The sequence below is a fragment of the Microtus pennsylvanicus genome, chromosome 9 (assembly GCF_037038515.1).
Source record: "Microtus pennsylvanicus isolate mMicPen1 chromosome 9, mMicPen1.hap1, whole genome shotgun sequence".
NCBI lineage: Eukaryota > Metazoa > Chordata > Mammalia > Rodentia > Cricetidae > Microtus > Microtus pennsylvanicus.
The window spans coordinates 22974647-22996537 of NC_134587.1; positions in this window are offsets into that span (position 1 = coordinate 22974647).

Genomic DNA, 21891 nt, shown 5'->3' on the forward strand with positions numbered 1-21891 from the left:
ATGTTTTTGTTTTTGTTTTGTTTTTTGCAAATAAATCTTGCAAAAAAATCGGAGCTAAACATTAAATTTCAATGCTTTTTAAATTCCACTTTGAATATGATGCTAATGTGGTGAGGTGGACATTACAAATCACAAGAGTGAAAAGAAAACGAACACACAGCTTACAAATACAGATGTGAGCTATACCTCTCACCTCAAGAACAGAAGGATTTAGTTTACAGTTAGATCTTCACTGGTAGGGAAGTGCTGTCATCCTAACTGATCTTTTATTTAGTGAGAATTAAACGAAAACAATGGTACTCAATGTTCACCCTCCTTTGTGAAGTAAATGGTAGTCCAAACTGTTAAAGAAAGATAATGAACTTACTTCACCCCGGTATCTAAAAGAACCACAATCATTAAAAGACCATCCTTCAAAAACGTTAAGCCTGTAAGATAGCGAAGGTCACATGTTTTTACTGGTCTCCTTCTCACTGTCTCGGACCATCTGCCTTAGTACTAGACATCTCTAGATACCCAAACTTTTAATTAGAAAATTCGCATAACAATGATTTGGCAAGGAAAGAACTCTAACTTACAAAAGAAAGGAGATTGGAAATAGTGACCAGGCTGAAATCAGTCTGATTGAAGGAGTGGTGTGGGCACCTTCCACATGAATACAAGTAATTAGGTTAACTTTGTGTCTTGTCTTGGCAGTGCCTTCTCCCTTTGTTGATGTAATCAAGCCCCTTCCCTTCGTTGCCCTAAATCACAGCAGAGTCATTAGAGCCAGAAAGCACAGAGTGCCCGTGCTCGCTGACGGGGCTCTATTCAGTGACTCCAGTTCACAGTGCAGACAGACTCCCTCCATATTGAAGCTCGGGGGGCGTGAAAAGAATTAGGTCTTGTTTTATCTGGTCACATTCTGAGTCCTACGTGGTTCTGATTTTATTGGAGAAGGCTTGAAACTGTCAAGGATAAATTAAGGAGTAAATAATCCCCACCGTCGCTGAAAAAGGGATCACAGAAAGACAGAGTCTAGAGGTCTCATTGTTAGCACGTCCGGTCGTCTAACTGTTGGGGAGACTGTGGTCAATCTTCTGGACGCAAAAGCATTCACCTCCCTGCTCCATTTCTATTCTGTCTTAGTTTGTGTGGTTTTTTTCTTGCTGTGGAAAATTTCTGTGTCCTGAAGAAATGCTTTCACCTGAGAGTGAGGTAAACACACTGTGCCCTGTTTTACCAAAAGAGGGCAGTGTTGCTGTGCAGAACCTCCTAGTTCCCTCCGACTGGGTCCCCAGAACGGTAAATAATCGCCTCTGTCTGTTCCCTTTCACCACATAACAAGTTTGCTCATGTCTCTGCGCTTTGTAGTTAATCAGGACTTTGTAACTATCTGTCCTACCTATTAACGGCATCCACTCCCAAATTGTTTAAAGGGTAATGCCTTTTACTCCATGCGTGACTGGCACACCCGGGCAAAATGCTGTCTCTGTAATTCTACTCTTTTTCCCTTTGCTACTGGTGGGCAAGAGGAAAAACAGCCTTGCTTTATGAGATGTTGAAAGGCGTGTCTCCTATTCCCCTATTCCCAAACATTTGGTCAGTATAGCGTCTATTCACGCTCTCCACGGGCAGCCAAACCGGAAAAGCCAACCTCGGATCAAGGATTTGTTTTCAGGGAACTTCCTTTAAAATTAGCCATCGTTCTTTGAGCGGAGACTAATACCAGGATGCTGGTGATAACTGGGAAACCTGCGACTGGTTTCTTTTGTGGAGAGTCGGGCTGATTTTGTTCAACCCACTGCGAATTTGGGCCTTTAAAGGCTAAATTAGTATTCTATCTTTTCTTTTTCATGGATGGCGCGTTTTAAATCTAGACAGCTTATGCTTTGGTGTTTTAATTCTGTCTATTTCGTCACTCCTTTGAAGAACTGTGACCCAATTGTTTCCTGGAAAGTACAATTTAGATCTTCAATGGAAGGTTTGTTTGAAGAGCAGAATTCCTGGGATGTTTTTGTGAAAGCGGAAACACCCTCTGTGGAGTGCTTTTGCTCTCTGGAGCGTCTGGCAAGTTCCTGGACTTCATTGCCATCAGAGCGACCTGCTTCGGCACTTAGCCCTTCTCCTGGCTCTTTGCTACAAATACATGTGTATTCTTATGTGCCTGTGCTTGGCTTGTGTGCCCTCGTGCGCAGTACAGCGCTATTCTTGCTTTTGTTTTTATTAGTACTGGTTCACAGTTAAAGTTTATTAAAGAGAAAAGGCTGCAGACATTTTTCTTGAGCATTAATGACAACACTGATTTCACTTTTTTTTTTTTTAGAAAGCTGTAACAAGTCGTTTTTTAATCTGAGCCAGCAATGTAAAAGTGCAAAACTAATGATCATTACAACTAAAAATGCATCAAGCAAGAAAGAACTAGGATCAGAGTGGTAAATTTGTGAAGAAAAGTGCAGGTCTTAGAAAAGCCTAATAGTGTTTTTCCGTTTCTGAAGTGCCTCTTGTTCTTCTATTTAACTGGGTTTCAAAGATTTAAGTAGAATCCACCATCCTTGGGACATCAATAAAACCCAAAGCAAGCCCTGGCTGCTGTAGGCGCTTCCAGGAAATCCTTATTTAACCTTGACTTAGTTTACAGTGGCTCTGCTTTTTCATTTCCTCGGAGTTAAAGCCCGCCATCTCATTTCTGCTTCCTTCCCCTACAACTGTCAGTATATGTACATGAGACAGCCTACGTTATTAAAAGAATAATAACCATCTTGCAGGTTGCCGAACCCAAGATTGTCTTTTCTTTCTCAAATATTCATTAAAAAATAGAGATTGTATTTTATTGAAAGTGCTCTTTAATGAATAGCATTCCTGTTTGCGGACATGAAGGAGCTTCCCGGGCCATTCCCTGACAGTAATTGTGGTCTGAATTGAGAACATACAGGAGCGGAGTGCAGTTAATGGCCACCCTGTGGGTTGAGTGCTTCACTTTTGTCGTCTCTGCCTGCATTTTAAAATGCAGAAATTAAGCCAGGAAAGAGTTAATTATGTTCCTGTATCAGGGAACCCTCAATGAGCATCAGAGAGAGGAAGGCTTTGTCTTTGATGCAAAACAGAAATTTCAAAGACCCTGGCAGATGATAGTATATAAATAGTAACTGAGCATGGTGCATGCCTTGTGTGTGTGTGTGTGTGTGTGTGTGTGTGTGTGTGTGTGTGTGTGTTGTAACGTGAGAACAGGAAACCTTCCAGTAAGTCAGTGCACAATGTTAAAGAGCACTAAATGAGTCAGTGGCACCTTTTAATTTCCATTAAATTTATTAAAATTTCCATTAATTTGAAAGAATAAACAGAACTAAGCATTTTTTTAACCAAACGACATCGTGGTGTTTATTTACTCTAGCTTTGTCTTTTCTCACTTGATAATTTACCAGCATACAGAAATGAAGCTGTCACTTAAGTAACATTTCCTTTTGTAATGATGTTAGGACCCAAAAGGTGCAGACAGATTAGACATGATCATAAATGAATGGAATAATCTAAGCAAGATCAGGTTTGCAAAGAACAATTCGATTTTGGTATTGTGTAAAATGTGGGAGCATAAAAAGCTATATTGCTAAAGCACCTGACTTCTGAGAAATAGAAGAATAATTACAAATACCCATGCAACAATACACACAAGCATGCACGCACTAACACATACTCAATCACTCTCTGCAATCTGATAATACCCATGGAGCAGTGTTTCAAGAGCAAAAGGCTAACATAAATAAGAACAAATACTCAACATATCCAGGCCTTGCAAAAGAGAGCTTGATGTTTTATCCTAAAACATTTTCTTGGGAGTAGAATATTGTAGAGGTGGAGAATTTGATCAAACATATTTCAGCTAATTTTTAGAGTTCCACTCTAAAAATGGATTGATGCTACTCTATCACCATGTCCACTTAGCCTAAAAACACACATAATGCTCTGGTTTCTGATCATGGTCCACACTTGTTTGGTGGTCTGGGATTTATGTGTTAACTGCTCTCGTTGATTTCTGTAAAGCTGTAGTGTTCTTTAGTATATTTTTGAAATGCCAGAAAGAGGAGCCCTGACAGTGGGACAATGTTTTGCGTGTTTGGTTAAAACCGTTAACGTTTGTCCAAATAGATGTTTGGTGATTTCTTCCTTTCAGCTTATTGGATTTTCCTTTAATAACTGACCAGTTAAGTTGGAGCATCAGATTCCTAGGTGGCATGTCAGCTCAGAAAGGGATCTCAGCAATGACAAAATTCTCCTCTCTGGGAAGCACAGGCAAACCACATATCCATGTTTGAACTGACAAGATATTTTTTAAAATAATGGGTATTTTTTTACTTGAATAAAAATGTTTCTGCTTAACGTTCCTATGCTTCTCAAATTTTTCTTCCTACAGCACTGTATATTTTATTTTAGAAATGTGACCTAAACATGTAAGCAAGCCGATACTTTTAAACAACACAGCGTTCAGTCGTTGATGAATTAATGAGATCATCCTCTCATACATCACCTGCGTGATGTCCAGCTGAATCTTATCCATAGGGTTGAAAGTGCAGGCTAAAGAATATCACATTATCATGTTCATGTCAGTCATGCTGAAGAGTTGAAAAGTCTTATTTGGATCTTTCACTGATCAAGTGTCACGCACAAGATATACTGGCCTTGGAAGAAGGAAGAAAAGGGTCACAAAGATAACCCCGCTGATTTGCCATTTAGCAATGAAATTACGGCTTTCCAAAGTTACAGCCGTGCATAGCACCAAAGTGAATTGCAGTGCCAGGGGACACTTCCGTGGGGCATTGTTATGAGTTAGATGAGAGGCGAATATTAAAAAATAAAATCGTGGTTGATTTCAGAAGCCATGAAATGCCACATGTCCGTGCTGACGTCTCCATGTTTAACCCATAATGGAGAGGTTATGATTCTTTACGTGTTAACTAGTGAGATGCTCAGAAGTAAGAGCAAATCACACCCTAAAGGTGTGCTTTCCTTAGTATGAATTGGAAGGTAAAACTGCACCAAGATGACAAAAGGAGAAACAGAAATAGCTATATCTATTTAGAGGTGTGTGTTTGCAAATGGGTACACATACAGAAAACTGTATTTCAGTTTAGCTACATCCACCATTAATACTTACATTTGAAGCCATTCATACATAACCTATAATAACTATTGTAATAAAAATATAATATAGAATGCTTCAAAGTACGGTAACATAAGTATTTTTAAAATGTACAGAGATTTTGAATAGTGTGTAGCTACAAATGCTTTTATTAATATTCCCAAGTCATGATCTAACCCAACTGGGTTCTCATTCCTGGCTAATACAAGTCAATGACAGCAGTCTGTTCTTTTGTTATTATTTTACAGATTTTGTTCTGAAATGAATGCATAAAATTGGAAAGAAGAGGTTAATTTAAAATTCTATCTAAAATATATTAAACATGTTCTAATTTTGATGAATTTTATATACTCTCTTATAGTAGAGCGAGCATTACATTGACTATCACTAAAGCATATCTGTGCACCGTAACACAATGTGTTAGCTGCACTAAAAAAATATAAATTAATACCTTGGCCAATCATAGTTCAGTGTTTCTGTTCCTCATTGGTACACACTCTCTCGTGAATATGAATTTAAATTCCTGCTGATTGAATAGTTGGTTTGGACAATAATGACATATTCACAGCCAGATCGAGATGCCACTTTCTCAAGTCTTCAGACATCAGCTGCCTCACGTCCACATTCACAGTTACCTAGAGATTCACTTTCCAAGAGTCTGAATGTATATCCCAAGGAAACATGAAGACTCATTGCTAAATAATTGGTCATTAAAAACATTGCTATAAGCTAGAATGACATTTAAATGTATGAGTTCCCAGGATATAAACATAACAATACTGGGCATCACAGAATCATATGATAAAAGCATGTAAGTCTACAGATTTCTTTATTGTCAGCTTTGCAAAGAAGAACACAGTAGTGTGGCCCGTTAACTCTATTCATTGGTTGATTTGGCAGCTTCCTGCCTTATCTGTATCTTAGCTCCAGAAGCCAAAAGCTGAAAATTGAATACTAGTTCTTTAGTCATGCAGGTAACAAAACAGTAATGTAAATCCTTATAAATGTTTCACAGAAGGGGGAATGGTCAGAAAATCCTAACATAAATGAGGATTGAGGTTATGTTCTAACCTTGCCTTCTGCCTTAGTAAGTTATCTAGGGCCACCGTCTATTTTCTGAGACTGTAAACAAACCCTACATAAAGCTTGTGTGTTCGTTCATTGTGCCACTTCTAGATGAACAACGCAGTAACAACCTCATCAGCTAAGAACAAATAAGCATTAATTATTACAAAAGTATAATAATCATCTAAGGACTATTCCAGATGGAATAGAAACATTTTTTCTTACATTTTTTCTTGGATATTTGTTTTATTATTTATTGTATATATATATTTATTCTTGGATATTTGGATGTTTAAATTGCAATCCAAAGTGTCTAAGAAGGTTTTAGTTGCCAGTATTTTTAATAGCAGATTGATTTTTAACTATGTAGAATAAGGACACATTTACATGGTAATTTCTACTTTCTCAAATCTCTTCTTCTACCTTAGTGGTTCTCAAACTCCGTAATGCAGGAACCCTTTACCTCATGTTGTGGTGACTCCCAGCCATAAAATTATTTTTGTTACTATTTCATAACTATACTTTTGCTACCATGGTGAATCATAATGTAAACTTCTGTGTTTTCTGGTGGTCTTAGGCAACCCCTGTGAAAGGGTTCATAGCCCACAGGTTGAGAACCCCTGTTCTACCTCATCTCAATTCCCAGATACTCCAGTGTCCTATAAATCACCCCTCAATATTCATCCACTAAGGCACTAGAATTTGTTTCTGCTGTTTCCTCAGTTTCCAAAACTGGTTTCATCAGCTATAAGTGAAAATCACGTCCCAAATTTGCAGGCTCATGTGGTATTTATATATTTCCAGTGAGATTGGCGTGTACAAAAATATGTTCCCTAATAATTAGATGGGAAATAAATCAAGTCAGAATGCAGTTACCCCTAGAAACAGGGACTACCTAAGATGTCCAGTTGGTCCTGGGTGGCACTGGGCAAGGAAACAGGGAAGGCTCTGTCCTTCGTGAGGACAGCTCTGTGGATATAAACGACAACTTTGGGAACAAACCCAATGTGGTTTTCACATCATGCTTCCTTGTATGCTTCTGAGAAGACGACAAACTTGTGAAGGAAGGATCTGCCTGTTGTACATCATTGTGTCGTCACACTCCCAAGGTTAGCACCACTCTTATTTCAAACAACAAAGCCCGCACGTTGTCACTCACTGATTTTGAGAACATAACGATAACCAAGAAAAGCTGTTTCCTGGTACTATAAAACCTGTACCATGTGAGGAAACTATTAAATGAAAGTAGAAGTTAAAACACAGTCCAGCACATTTTGATAAGGATGGCACAGATCCCTCTAGACTCAGAGAGGCAGGTGTGAGCGATAGGAGAACCGAATTGTCCTGGTGACAAGGGTCAGGTGCAGAGAGTGAGGGACGCTGCAGAAGACAAACAGCAGGTGTGGTCACCTCAGTGAGCAGAGCAACGAAAGGAAAGAAACGAGGAGCTGAGAATGAGATGTTCTTGGTTTTCAGATAAATGAGAAAATATCAAAGGGTGCTCAATATTAGAGTGACTTGTAGATCTATATATTTTAAAGGTCATTGGGGCAATTATCTAGAAAAGTGAATGGAATGGGACAGAATTCTGGCTGGCATTCCAGCGACTGTCCAGGTAAGGGGACATAGAGGCCTGGCCTCAGACACGAAAATATGACAGGGGAGAAACGAGGCTGCCTGGGTGAGTAATTTGGAGGAAGAGGGAAAATGTGGTAATTGTGGAAGAGGAGACTTGAAAATGACTAAGAGATTTTCGTGCCGAATGCATTCTGTTGACATTCAGTAAAATAAAGGATTTCTTACAAAGCTTATGTTTTGGACCTAGGAAAGTCCGAGCCGGGCATCTGTGCAATGCCCGGGAGGAAGTCTGCCGCAGGGTGAATGCACAGGCAGCTAGCTTGTAGGCCTAGTGCTCCGGGAAATAAATCTTGACTGAAGACCGTGCCATGTCTTCTTATTCATTCTGCTGTACAGGTTCTGATTATGAGCTGCATATTAAAATCACCTAGGGATCATTTAAAAAGAGAAAGAAAGAAAACTATGCCTGATACTCATTCCCAGAGATTCTGGTTTAATTGGTCCTGGGCTTAGTAATTTTTAAAAAGCTCCCCTGGGAATTCCAATATGAAGATCAGATTTTAAAAGTGCTACGATCCATCCAAATAAATAAAAATAAACTTTGCAATCCTCAGTGGATGTGGGGGAGGCATCTTGATTTAATGCAGTGTTCCCAAAATCACTAATTTGTACATCAATTTGATGAAGCTAAAAGTTGCCCAGACTGTAGGTAAAACATTGCTCTTGTATCATCTGAAAGCAATTTCAGAAGAAATGACTACTTGAATTTATACACGGGGTAAAGGTCACACTTGGGTTGTGTATGGCCATCACCTAAGCCACAGAAGGCCTGAGTAGAACACAACAGCAAAAGGAGATTTTTATCCTCTTTGAGCTTGGGTGTCATCATTTTCAGGGGTCAGTTACTGGTGCTCCTTTTGCTCAGAATTTCTGATTCAGACCAAAACTTACCATCAGCATGTCTGCCTCCATCTGTTCTCAGATCTTCCACATTAGACTGGATTATAACATTAGCTTTCCTGGGACTCCAACATATTGTCCTGGCATTTCTCATCCTCTCTAACTTTCTGAGTCAATTCCAATGGGGTGTGTGTGTGTGTGTATGTGTGTATACACAATATTTGTTAAATACACATATATTAATTATGAACATTTAAATTAGTGTATGTTCACACTGGTCTGCTCCTCTGTAGATGCTTTTGTTTCAGCTTCATCTCCTACCACTTCCCGTTCTGCACATCCTATACCTTGAAATCCTGACTGGCTTCCCTCTTTCCCTACTCAACAGAGCTGTGCTATCCTTCCCTGTCTACTTTCCTTCCTTTTGCTGAAATCCTCTTCTTGGCCATAGTCAAGGTCCGACCCATGCTATCTGCTCTCCGGAACCTTGCCCATCCCCCTCCTGGATGCAGAATTAATCTCTCATACTTATCACATCATATCATAATTATTTGATTGCATTTTAACTGGATCATTAGAAAGACAGCATTGTGTATTCTGGGAAATGTCAATGAAAGAAGGAAAAATGAAGAGCGTAATTACAAGGTTGTTTTCTTCACTTAAAAAAAGGCAACTTACATTTGCATAGCATTTTCATAGATATTTTATTTAATCCTATAGCAACCTTGTGGATTTGGTAGGAATGTGTTATTTTTACATCAGTATTAGTGATTTTAAGTATTTTCACGACAAATACATAAGTGCATTAAGCAGTGCAAATGCTAATTAGCTTGATTTAGCCATACCATAATGTATTCATATTTTAAAGTATCATGATCTACACCATAATATATACAATGCTTTTCAGTTTAAAAACAAATACCAATTTAGTATAAAGAACTTGAAAAAACATCCTTAAATTCTATTTTTTTCACTTTGAAAATAATACCTTCCAAAGAGGTTTACCATCCTTATTTTCTCAAACATTTTACAAACACAAAATTTAAGTATTGGAGCACAGTTTTTAAAGGACTCTTTTAATTTGAAAAATATTTATTTGGATTTCATGTGGTTTCCTAAACCCTGGACACACCTTTGCAAATGACCCCTTTATTAAATTTTCTTTAAGCTATCCTAATTTGACCAACTGCTGGAAGTTGACTGTCAGATTACCAAGTTTACCAACCGTGAGTTAGGACATTTCAAAACAGAGAATATTAATTACCTAAGGAGGGTGTGATGTTAATAAGCTATGCACATTGGGTAATCTTTAATATTCTGAATGATGTTGGCTTTTAACAGTCACTGAATAGTTTTATGAAATAAATTCACATGATTAATCAACTGCTATGACAAAAACACACTGTATTTATGCTTATTTAGCCTCCAGTTTGCTTTAAAAGAAATAACCTTTAGATACACTATCTGTATTATGATATCTTTTTTTTTCTTTTTGGTTTTTCGAGACAGGATTTCTCTGTAGCCTTGGAGCCTGTCCTGGAACTAGGACTTGTAGACCAGGCTGGCTTGAACTCACAGAGATCCACCTGTCTCTGCCTCCTGAGTGTGGGGATTAAAGGTGTGTACCACCACTGCCTGGACTATGTTATCATATCTTAATAAAGAAATTTTATAACACTTGAAGAAACTTTATCTGGACCTTTCATAACAAACTCCAAAATACTAAACAGAGGATATCAATAGACACTAAAAATTATTTGATGTTCCATCCTTAATTTTCCATGCACTAGATGTTATTCCATGAATGGAAAGCATTCATATTACACTGGAAAATAATTTCTTCATCAGTAAATGTTTTTTGAATCAGATGCTACACTATAAGAAAATATGGTTGATATTAAAGTAAACATGGCTTCTTATCTTCTATACCATAGGTTAAAATGTAAAGTCTGAATACTGTGTGTGTATATATATATGTATATATATATATATATATATATATATACATACACATATATATTAGTCTCAATGCTGTAAATGAGGCCTATCAATGGGTAAACAATTGGCCTCTCAAGTAGCTACTTCAACCTATGATATTGCCTTTCATATTTACATAAATGAAATATATTTATATAATTTGGGCAAGTTATTGGAAGCAGAACAAAGTTAATAAATGTGTTGAAAACATGAGCTCAGTAGTTAAGATCATAAGCTTTGGAGTTAGATATATCCATTTCTAATCTATATTAAATCTAAGACTATAAATATGATGGTAATCCGGCATCTCAAACCTATTTTTCCCTTAACAAAAGGCAAATGATAATACCTCTTACTATGGGATGGGTGAAGTGTTGTGTAAGTTCACATAGAGTACTTAACCTGGAGAACAAGGGTGCAAACATACATTAACTACTACTAGCAGTACTTGTACTAAGAAAATGTTTTAAGTAAAACTGTAATAATAATGGAAGGAGATATACACACTAAACTAATTTTTGCATCAAGATTAATTCTAATGAAATTAGGCTATATTAAATAAGAAACAAACGAAAACATTTCAAAGTTTTGAATTTGTAGCTCTTATATGTATCTATGTATGTCATACACAGCTTGAAAATATTTTAAAATAATTATAGCTCCCAAGATTGGTGGTGTAAGAAGTGTTTCTTGGTGGACTCATTTTAGTCACTGTCCTTAACTCATCAATGCTAACTGCTCTAAGAAGGCTGCTGACTTGCGTATGAAAATGTTGCACACTTATGGAAATAACTTATGAAGATGGGAATGCTGTGTGCAAGCAACCTCATAAACAAAGCACAAACTATTGTAGTTGCATTAAAGGCAATAGTTACAAAAACCCTAATGATGTGTGATTTTTGTAGAACTGCTACGTAGCTATTTTGATTGCTACTGCTCACATTCATGAGAAAAATAATCTATATTTTTTTCAGCAGTAATATGGCCGATCTTTATAACTATAAAAAATATGAAACCCAGTTTTCCTACTTGTTCATGATCTGTAGACAGAACTTCATTACCAAATATTTGAGTTTTGACCCTGAATTAAACCCCAATGACTAGTGTCTCATTTGCTAGCTGTTTTTTTCTTCTTTGCTAGAGCTGAGTTTTAGAGTCATTTATGCTCAGGTTTCCTATTTATGTCTGATTGGAATAGCCTTAGTACTTCATTGCCCTTCCTTTAGCTCTTCCCTTACCACTTCCAGTTTATGGCCTTACCATTTTTAAGCTCCATAATCTGTATGTGAGTCTGAATTTCCTTCTGTAATTTGAAGTATTCCAACACGTTGGAGACACAATCCATCTTTTCCAAGTATCGTTAGACCTACTACAGCCCCAAAAGTAACTCTTCAGACAGACAAATAATATTATCACCTAGACTGCACCAATGTTACTGAAATATCTTATTGTTTCTTTTGCTTTCTCAGTCTATTCATAACACAGCCTCCAGAATGTTCTTTGGCAAACATAGTGGTCATGTCATTCAAGTAGCTTTGCAACACACACACACACACACACACACACCACACACCACACACACAATACAGTCCAAAGTGTAATGGTAGCTTACAAATTCTTGCAGCAGCTGCCCTATTTCTGGCTTCATCTCCTCTTTCTGGTTCCATCTCCTTGTGTTCTTTTGTTCATACATCTTTCTGATTTTATCATTGTTCCTCAAACACACATAAGTAAGCCTTTGGGTTTGGGTGTTTTCCTTTGTCGAGTTCACTTCCCTCAAATGTTCTCATTGCTTACACCCCCACATCCACTATGCCTTAACAAATGTCACTGATTTGTAGATCTTGCAGTGTCTGTTTCAGATAAAAATGCTCCCTGGCCATTATGTGTTGCTTCAAACACTTTTATTAGCCTTACACTGTTCATCGTTTGAGGTTTGAAAATGTAACTGTCTATGTTCACCACCTTCAACATGAATGAAAGCATTGTCATAACTGGAGTTTGGAACTTCGTTTTGCTTTGCTTTACTCATTCTCTCCTCTGCACAAGACAATGTCTAGTGTGTAGTTTATATTCACAAGACTGTGTTATTGAATAAGGACAGTTAACTATCTTTTTATTGTTGAAGTATCAATAGTCTCTTGGTTGCTTGCTTGCTGAAGGTCACTGAGTGGTAAATGCTATAGTCTATAAATATGCAAGTGTGCATTTTGTATTCACACTTCAAAATTTAGCTGGATCACTTGAAGTTATTGCTCCATTTCCTCTTGGCATCTCTTGCTGCTAAGAATTGTGCAGCTGAGAATTGTCTTTCTGTTAGACGTATCCTCCTTATTTTCTCCATACATTCACTTGAACCTTTTTCTTTATTCATGATGTATACACATTCAATTAATGTTCCCAGGTATATAAAAATGATCTTATGATTTTTTAATTGATAGCTTTAATTTTTAAATTTCAGCATATTCTCACTTTTTCTGGCTTGTTATTTTTCCTTTATTCTCTTATCACTATGACTCTTGTTATAAAAGGTGTTGATATTTATCATATCCTTAACCCTATCCTGTAATGTTTATGCTGAACAAGTTTTTCTTGCACCTTCCATTTTAGCCCTTTTAGATCTTTTTCTTTTTTCTGATTTGTTCCTTCTCATATCTTTTTTTATTACTGTCTACTAGGTTCATTTTCCTAACTTCTTAAATGTACTTACTTTGCCCTGCTTTCAATGTGCTGTTGTTTCCTTCTGTGTACTGATTTCCTGCTGTTCCCTTTATTCTAATTTGTTTTGCCAGTTGGAGTTTTGCACATTACTTCAGCACCTTCTGAGGATATTATTTTTTTGGTTTGAAGCTCACAGATAAAATTCTGTTTTTCCTATATCCATATTTTGAAATATTTCATACATCATGGCTTAATGTTTAATGATATGTATGTACATATTTGTGTGTGTGGTGTGCGTTGGGATGTGGTATATGTGTCTGATACGTATATATCATGTGCCATATAAGTATGGTACATTGTATGTATGGCATAGTGCACACTTCTGTGCACACTGTGTGTAGTATGTTATAGTGTGTTGTTTGTGTGTAGTATTTGGAACACATGTGTTATATGGTATGATTTATTGTGGTATATTTGTGTGTGTGGTATGTTTAAATACATATTTTTCTTTCACTTTCATGTGTTCTCCATTTTTTTTTGTAGCACACTGAGTTCGGATGTTCACTGATCTCGCTGTCTTGATCCGTGTGAGTGACCAGAGCTGCAGTGAGTTCATGAGGGTGATGATCTTATCTTACCCAGAAAGCAGAGTTTCATAGGACTCCTTCCATCCTTCAGCTGTCACATTTTCCCACCTCCTTTTCCACAGTGTTTCCTCAGGCTTGGTTGAGGGGGTGATACAGATGTTCCACTTAGGCCTGAGCACTCAGCAGTCCTTCCGCATCAAACCAGCTGTAGAGCGGGGCATCCCTACCAAGCTGAGTATTTTCAGTGCATGAACTCATAAACCGCCTGCACAGGAAATGTCCTCAGATGGACTTTTACACTCTGGCCAAATCATGACCCTGTTTCCAATGCTCATCTTTTACTTGTTTTCCTACCTCACTGCCCCTGCTGTTTACTTTGCTAAATGTCCTTTATGGTTGTAGCATGGCACTTGAATCCTGTGACTGCTTTTATATTCAGGCATTTTGCCACTTTGTCGAGAAATGTACTTTTTTCTAACCCTCTTGACGCAATGACAATAGCATGAACGTGTTATGGCATCCATATCTGTCACTGATAACCATTTAGATACTTTGCCCACAAATATATAGAACCTTATTTTGTTTCAATATTGTTTTTTTAGTCCTGTAAATATTAGAAGTATGATTCATTGATTTACCCAACTTATACACACAAGTTACTTCCATTAATAAACTCTCTGAAACCAACTAACCTGTTTCATCTACCTTTTCCTCTCTATGAATGGCCTTTTTTGCCAGGTTAATACTGACTGCTGGATGTAAACTGAATAAAAGAACAAATTTGTGACTAAATAAGTTGTTCTCAGCCCATTAGACTGGAATTATTTAGTGTAGTTATGATTGGGGTTCTTAAAGTCTGAAAAGCAGTTTGTTCCATAGATATTTTCAACTAGTATTTGTGGAGGATGATAACAGTGATATTTTGATTTTTAATTTAGCCAACCAAGGTGTGCAGAAACTCATTACGATGTAAAAATGCACTTGAAATCATCATATATAAATATTCCGTATTTAAAATTACAGATTAAAAAGCATTTTCCATCTGTTGTCTTCATCACTGGAATGACCTTTCTCCTTAACTTCTTTTTATAATTTGTATTTTTGCTGAACCTCTAATTATTTTAACCAAGCATCCTTTCCCTCATTTTACTAAATTCTTTATTATTATTTTTCTTGGTGTGAATCCCTCCAAAATTTATTTGAACACTCTTATATTTTTTTCTCCTAATGACTTTTCTCGGTTACTGAACAAGATACATTCATATATTTGCTCTAAATTTTCTTGTTTCGTTCTCATGCAGCTTTTCTCTCTGCACACTGCCCATAGTGTTAAGTGGGAAGATGAGAGTTGGATTTTAATACTATTAGTTCAGCCTCCTTGTGACAGGAGCTAAATTATTTCTAGGACATCTAAGTTACTTTATTTCTCTTACTAGTAACTCTTTGAGGAACCTATTTTATACTTTCCTATAATTGATTTCTTCACTCTACCTGCAAATCTTAAAATCATGACAATAAAGATGCCCTAGGAACTCTCAGGTTTAAGGCTACAGATTAAATATTTTTAGAGGACAGGCTATGATCAGGTGAAAAGAATATGTGACTAAGAGAATTGAATGCAGTTATTTTAAATTTTTAAGACACTGTTTTAAGCTTTGTTGTCATTTCTTTTTGCAGTTTGTCGAGGACTTACCATTTGTTCAGTCAAAATTTAATAAGAGGAGAAAATGTCTATGTTATTTTCCCAAATGTTTACAGTGTGTATTTCTCATTTGCTTGTTTTGATTGGCAGTTCTCTATGACCTTGGATTTTAATTTTCTATGAACTTTGGTGGAAAGTATATTTTAGAAATCATAATCAAGAGTGCCTGCAGGTCCTTTGTGTTCTAGAAGGTTGGGTTTCTATGAGTTGTAGTTCATGTTTTGGCGACAGAGTGAATACATCCATCTGCAGTGTACACATGTTACTCCAACTTGCAGAAATTAAGAGGCCTAAGCCCCTTTATAGCATTATATTAAGGCCTAGAGTACTTGTTGCTCTTATAGAGAACTTAAGTTCTAGGCACCCCCAAGGCTATTAACCACCTGTAACTCCAGTTCCAAGAGATTTAACACCTTCTTTTGGCTTGGCTGGTACCTGCGTAAGAACACACAGAGACTCATAATTAAAAATTAAATAAGATAGAGAAACATGACTTTCGTGGAAATAACTTGTTATATTTTTTTAACATTTTTTTTATTGATAAAAGAAGAATAAAGAAAAAAAACAAATTTCCTCCTCCTCCCAGCCTCCCCTTTCCCTCCCCCTCCTCCCACTCTTCTCCCCCTCCTCCCTCTCTTCTCCCCCTCCTCCCACCCCTCTCCCCTTCTCCCCACTCCTCTCCCCCTCTCTCTCCAGTCCAAAGAGCAGTCAGGGTTCCCTGCCCTATATATTTCCACATGTTTCCTCAGCGTCTCTTGAAAGGCCTTCGCTTTGGATGATGGCTTAATTGTCCTTTTACATCTGATAAGAGTCTTTTGACTAGACAGGTTTTAGCACCATGGGAGAAATATTCGAATGCTAAACAACTTATCTTCATGATTGACCTTTGATTGCCATCCGCAAATTTTTCTGTTCTGTCATCTCTACACTTGGCTTCCTCCAAGTGGACCACCACCACTTGTCAAGATGTTACACATCTCAGTCTCTACACACCCACGGAGGAAAAAAATATGCCCATTTTAACAACAACAAAAATGTCAGATAACTCAACACCTCTCTAGTTCAGTGCCATTCTGTGTAAATCTGATATATGCTTCCAGAACATTCTACAACCTTTTATCTTCTTATTTAAGTGTTTTTAATGACTCCAACTTAGCTTCCTGTACCCTGGAGTTCATTTACCTGTTCTAACATAACAGGAAGGAGTAAATAATAGTGGTGTGGTGTGGAAAAGAAGTATGTCTCAAAGAAGTTTGTGCTCTGTTGGGGTCCATAGTGGTTACAAGCTTCATCTTCAATACAGCACTGTTAGACTCTGGTAGAACCACTGAGTATTAATTAATTTGGTAAAAAGCTTCTCATTGTGGGACATAAGGTAGTAGTATATGTGGGAGCTTTCAGTCCCCTGAAGAGGACTGGCCCACTGTGGCATCTCTGCAGAACTTACTGTCACAGTATTCAGCCATCACCACCTGCCATCCTCCATAAGGTCTTCACCAGGACTAAGCCGATAAAGTCATCATGTTCCTAAACTCCAGAATAATGAGCTATTCCTCAGGATGAGGTAGCTGTCTCAAAATTGCAGGACTTGTGTTGCAGCGACAAAGGGCTGGCTAACACAAAATAGCATCTTTATCACGAACAAATGTCCCTTCATCCAATACTGCTTCTTTATTTTAGCCATTTGGATGGGAAATTTTCTCAAATCTGTCACACATTTCCTAATCTTTAAAAATAATTTGCACCTAATATAGGTTAATCTTTCCTGGCCAATAGCTTGAATTTCAAGACGAATACTGCTGGAAACAAAATTCTGCTTAGATTTGTGAGTTATCCACACTCTAACACATCTTGTGTGTCTTTCACAAGCTGAGGTACTTTCATTCATTTCTTTAATTTAACCATTTTCCCTCTTCTTTCCTTCAGAGTTCTGTCCCTTTCCACACCCTCCATAGGTTTCCCTCGCATTCCTCCCACCCTCCTTCCTGGTTATACTGAAGCACATTACATTATTTCTTTGCTTGTATATACGTGTGTGTGTGTGTGTGTGTGTGTGTGTGTGTGTGTGTGTGTGTGTGCATGCATGTGTATGTGTATGTTATTGCAAGATCTCACTATTACTCAGGCAAGTCTTGAAATCGTAACCCTCCTGTTTCAGCCTCCTGATTTCATGTGTTACATGACTTGCCACCACACTTGAAAATTTTTGTTTATTTTGCTATTTCTAATACTTTCTCTTTCTGATTTTGTTTTCTATTTTTTTCCTATCAATATTGACCTACTTAATAATTTTAGTCTTTTAAAATCCAATATTTAGCTAAATTATAGTCAAAGTAAATAGGAATATATTAGATTCATTTTTATTTCCCTTTAATTTTCAACTTAACTGCTAGGTTTATGCATTCTTTTTCCATTTTTTTTTAATTTTTGCTTTATTATTCTATTTTTAAGCCATGTATGACATATTATTTTTAAATAATCTAACATTATTTTAATGTTAATTATTTATATTATATAATTATAATATATTAACATATATTTAATTTAAATAAATATTTAAATATATTTAAAAGATATTTGATACATTAAAGTTTCATGAGAATTGATAAATTCATTATTTCCAATAGTGCTAAAACTTCAATATTTTTACTTATTTTTCTAAATGTTTTTTGTTATTGTCAGGTGTTTTAATTCTACATGTACTAGACACCTTGGGAATTATCATTATTGATCATAATGAATAGCCTCTTGTCTTTACCCAGTGATGACTCCTCATTGCTCTGTACTTTTCCTTGCACGGTCCTGATTCTGTTGGTTGTACCTGTCCACCTCTCTCGCTCTCCATGCTGGTTCCTCATTTTCTCTCATGTCTGCTAAGTCAATGCTCCTTCTCATTGCTTCTCCATTAAAAAGAATGCACTTTTTCTTCTGGCTTCTCTTAATAATTTATCTTTAGCTTTTATCTGTCTTTCTCTGTGTGTCTCTGTGAATTTTTTCCATGTATTGGCTTAACTTCTTTGGATTTGGGGAATTTCTTTAATCTATGAGAAAATACATTTTTGTCAATTGCAGAAAAATTTCCACACTTCCCCAGTCCATCCAAGCCCCCACCATATACAGGTAAGACTCCACTCACCCTACATCTTCAGTCCTACATCCCTTCCTCTCTGCCATCCAGCTCCTGTGGTATGCAGTACCACAGACATCAGTCCCATGCTAACATTCAAAAAAAAAAAAAACTACCTCTAAATGTGTAAAACCCAATGAAAGAACAAAAATGTGAAAATCTAATTTTGTTTTTTTCAAAAACTCACTGATAATGGATCCCAACCTCAAGGACTTCCTAGAAAAATTACTATAACTTTGTTCAAACAGCTTCAGTTTAAAAAAGACAAAAAGAGAGATAACTAAAATAAGAAACTCAATATGAGATGTGAAAGCAGAATTTACTAAAGAGACAGAGTTACTTTTACAAGGCCAAACTAAAATGATGTTGGGAATGAAAACTCAATAAGCCAAACAAAAACCTTATTGGAAAGATTCACCAGGAGAATGAATCGTGTGGAAAACAGTATTGTGGATGAAGGACAAAGCTGAAGGAATGGATCATTCAACCCAAATCACTGATAATGTCATAAAGGCTATGGGCAAAGAACAAGAAAGATGAAGAGATGGAGGAAGAATGGGGAGACTATAACAAGGCTATAGGACATATTTTCTGTAAAATTATAGAAGAAAATTTCCACAGAATTTAGTAATATTTTTTTAAAAAAACCATTTCTGCCTTCTTTCTTTACAGTGTTTCTGGGCTCCAGTGGCATGTATCTAAAGCATTTTCAATCGGTTCTGCAAGGAATGATGTTGCTCTCTGATTAGTGACAGTTTATAGCAATGAAGACTTAAGAAAACAGTATTAGTCAGAGGCCATGGAGTTAAAAACACTGATAACCTCCTGAGATACCACAACATTATTCACAAATATAAAAACACAGACACTTGGGAAATAAGATGACATCTATAACATCTTTTTGGACAGTGTGTTGATATGCTTTGTGAAAACAATAAGCTGAAAATCCAATGTTAAAAGTTTCTACCATTTACATCTATATGTTGTGAGATGATGCTCTTATACACTGTAAAGATTTGTCATTTGTATTGGTTTAATAAAATGCTGATTGGCCACTAGCCAGGCAGGCAATATAGGCGGAACAACCAGTCTAAGAGAATTCTGGGAAAAGGAAAGGCAGAGATACAGTTGTAAAACAGATGCAGAGAAAACAGGATGAGAATGCCTTACTGAGAAGATATACCAAGTCATGTATCTTATCTAAACATAGATAAGAATTTTGTGATAATTTAAAATGTAAGAGGTAGTTAATAATAAGCCTGAGCTAAGAGGCCAAAAGTTTATAATTAATATAAACCTTTGTGTGTGTAGTTCTTTCTGAGGGGGGATGCAACAGCTGCAGGACTGGGTGGAACAGAAACTTCTGTCTACGTTTGTAGCTTGCTCAATAAAAAAAGTTATATTGTTAGAGGCATAGTAAGATTTCAAAAATGGTCTTATTTCTTTTGATGTGTAATACAATTTTAAAAACATTTCTTTAAAAAACTTAACCAAATCTACATTCTGGTTAAACTATTAATGAGTATATGCACTAGAATGCATAAAATATTCTCTCTATAAATGTTTACACACAAGACAAATAATAGTAGTAGTAAATATTTTTTATAAACTATTTTATATTTTAAATTATGTATATTTACATGTCTCTTTATCTGTTCGTCTTTCTGCCCCTGTGTATGAGCGCCATTGACTTCCAAACCATTTCTACAGCACAGCACTCAGTAATTTGTATTAGAGCACTGTTTAGTGATAAATGAGAAATAAGTGTGTTTCACACAAAATTGGCATTTGAAATTGTAATGCTTCTTATAGAGGAACAAATTATTCTTGTTACCCTTTAAATAATTGATTAATTACTGCTAGGTACTTTAAAAATAATATAATTTGGTGTGCTAAATCACAAACCCCTCACTAAAACTTTATATAGCAATAACACAATGTGAACTGAAAGACTATAAAGACTTCAATAATTTCTGTATGACACTCATTAGTTCTTTGAGCTCATTTTAATAAATGAGGAAGCTAAGGTAGGTATTTCAAATATTTTTTTTCTAGTATTTTATAATCAGGAAGTGGCTGGGCCCAAACAATCTTGGTATGTAGCTCTTATTTAATATGTAAAGTGACTGACAATTACTATGTCCATCACCTTAGAATTTGCAATCTCAATTGAATGAATTTTTTATTTATTAATAAAAAAGGAAAGAAATGTGTAGGGGTAGGTTTTGTTCCAACTGAATCTAAACCATTATTATTTATATAATGGATTTATTAAAATTCCTTGGGAAACTCATGCCACTACCAGAAGAAAAGATTGCAACTAATCCAAAAGTCAGATAAAGATACTGTCTCCCAGGTTTATGTTAAGCCCTCACTGGTGATTCTGTATAATCAAATTATATCACATGAAAACAAAATCTAATCAAAAATGAAAAACTGTCTCTAAAAAGATTTAATGTGTACATTAACTACACATTAGATAGAAGGATCTCCCATTATGAAATGTTTGCTGTACCTCATCCTTTCAGTACCAATGAAGATCAGTGGTATTATGAGACTATTGTATAGCACTGTGCAGTTCTTATTCTGACATTATATGACACTATATTATGTTATTTATGAGGAATTCTCCCTTGTATTATGGTATATCTATTGTTTATTTGACTGAATAATGTTGTAAGAGGTCTCCTGTTGGTTCCTGGCTGCTCAGCAGCTCAGACCAGAAAAATCACACAGTAACTGTATTAATTAAATCACTACTTGGTCCATTAGCTCTAGCTTCTTATTGGCTAGCTCTTACATCTTAATTAAACCCATCTCCATTAATCTGTGCATCCCCATGAGGTTGTGGCTTACAAGCAAAGTTTCAGAACATCTGTCTCCATGACTTCCTTGACTCTGGCTCCTTTCTCCCAGCATTCAGTTTAGTTTTCCCGCACAGCATACAGAGGGGAATCACACATCAGAATAATCTATTGGTCATATTCTAAAGATGATTGATATTGTATTTATACTTATATGTACTTATATAACATATACTTATTTATATTAAATAAAATTATAAAATATTTTAAATATATTTATATTAAAATATTTAAGATATCAAACACATTATATTAAACATCTAACTAGATCAGATTTATAAAATTAGACCTAGCTAAAATAGAAACTGTCAACT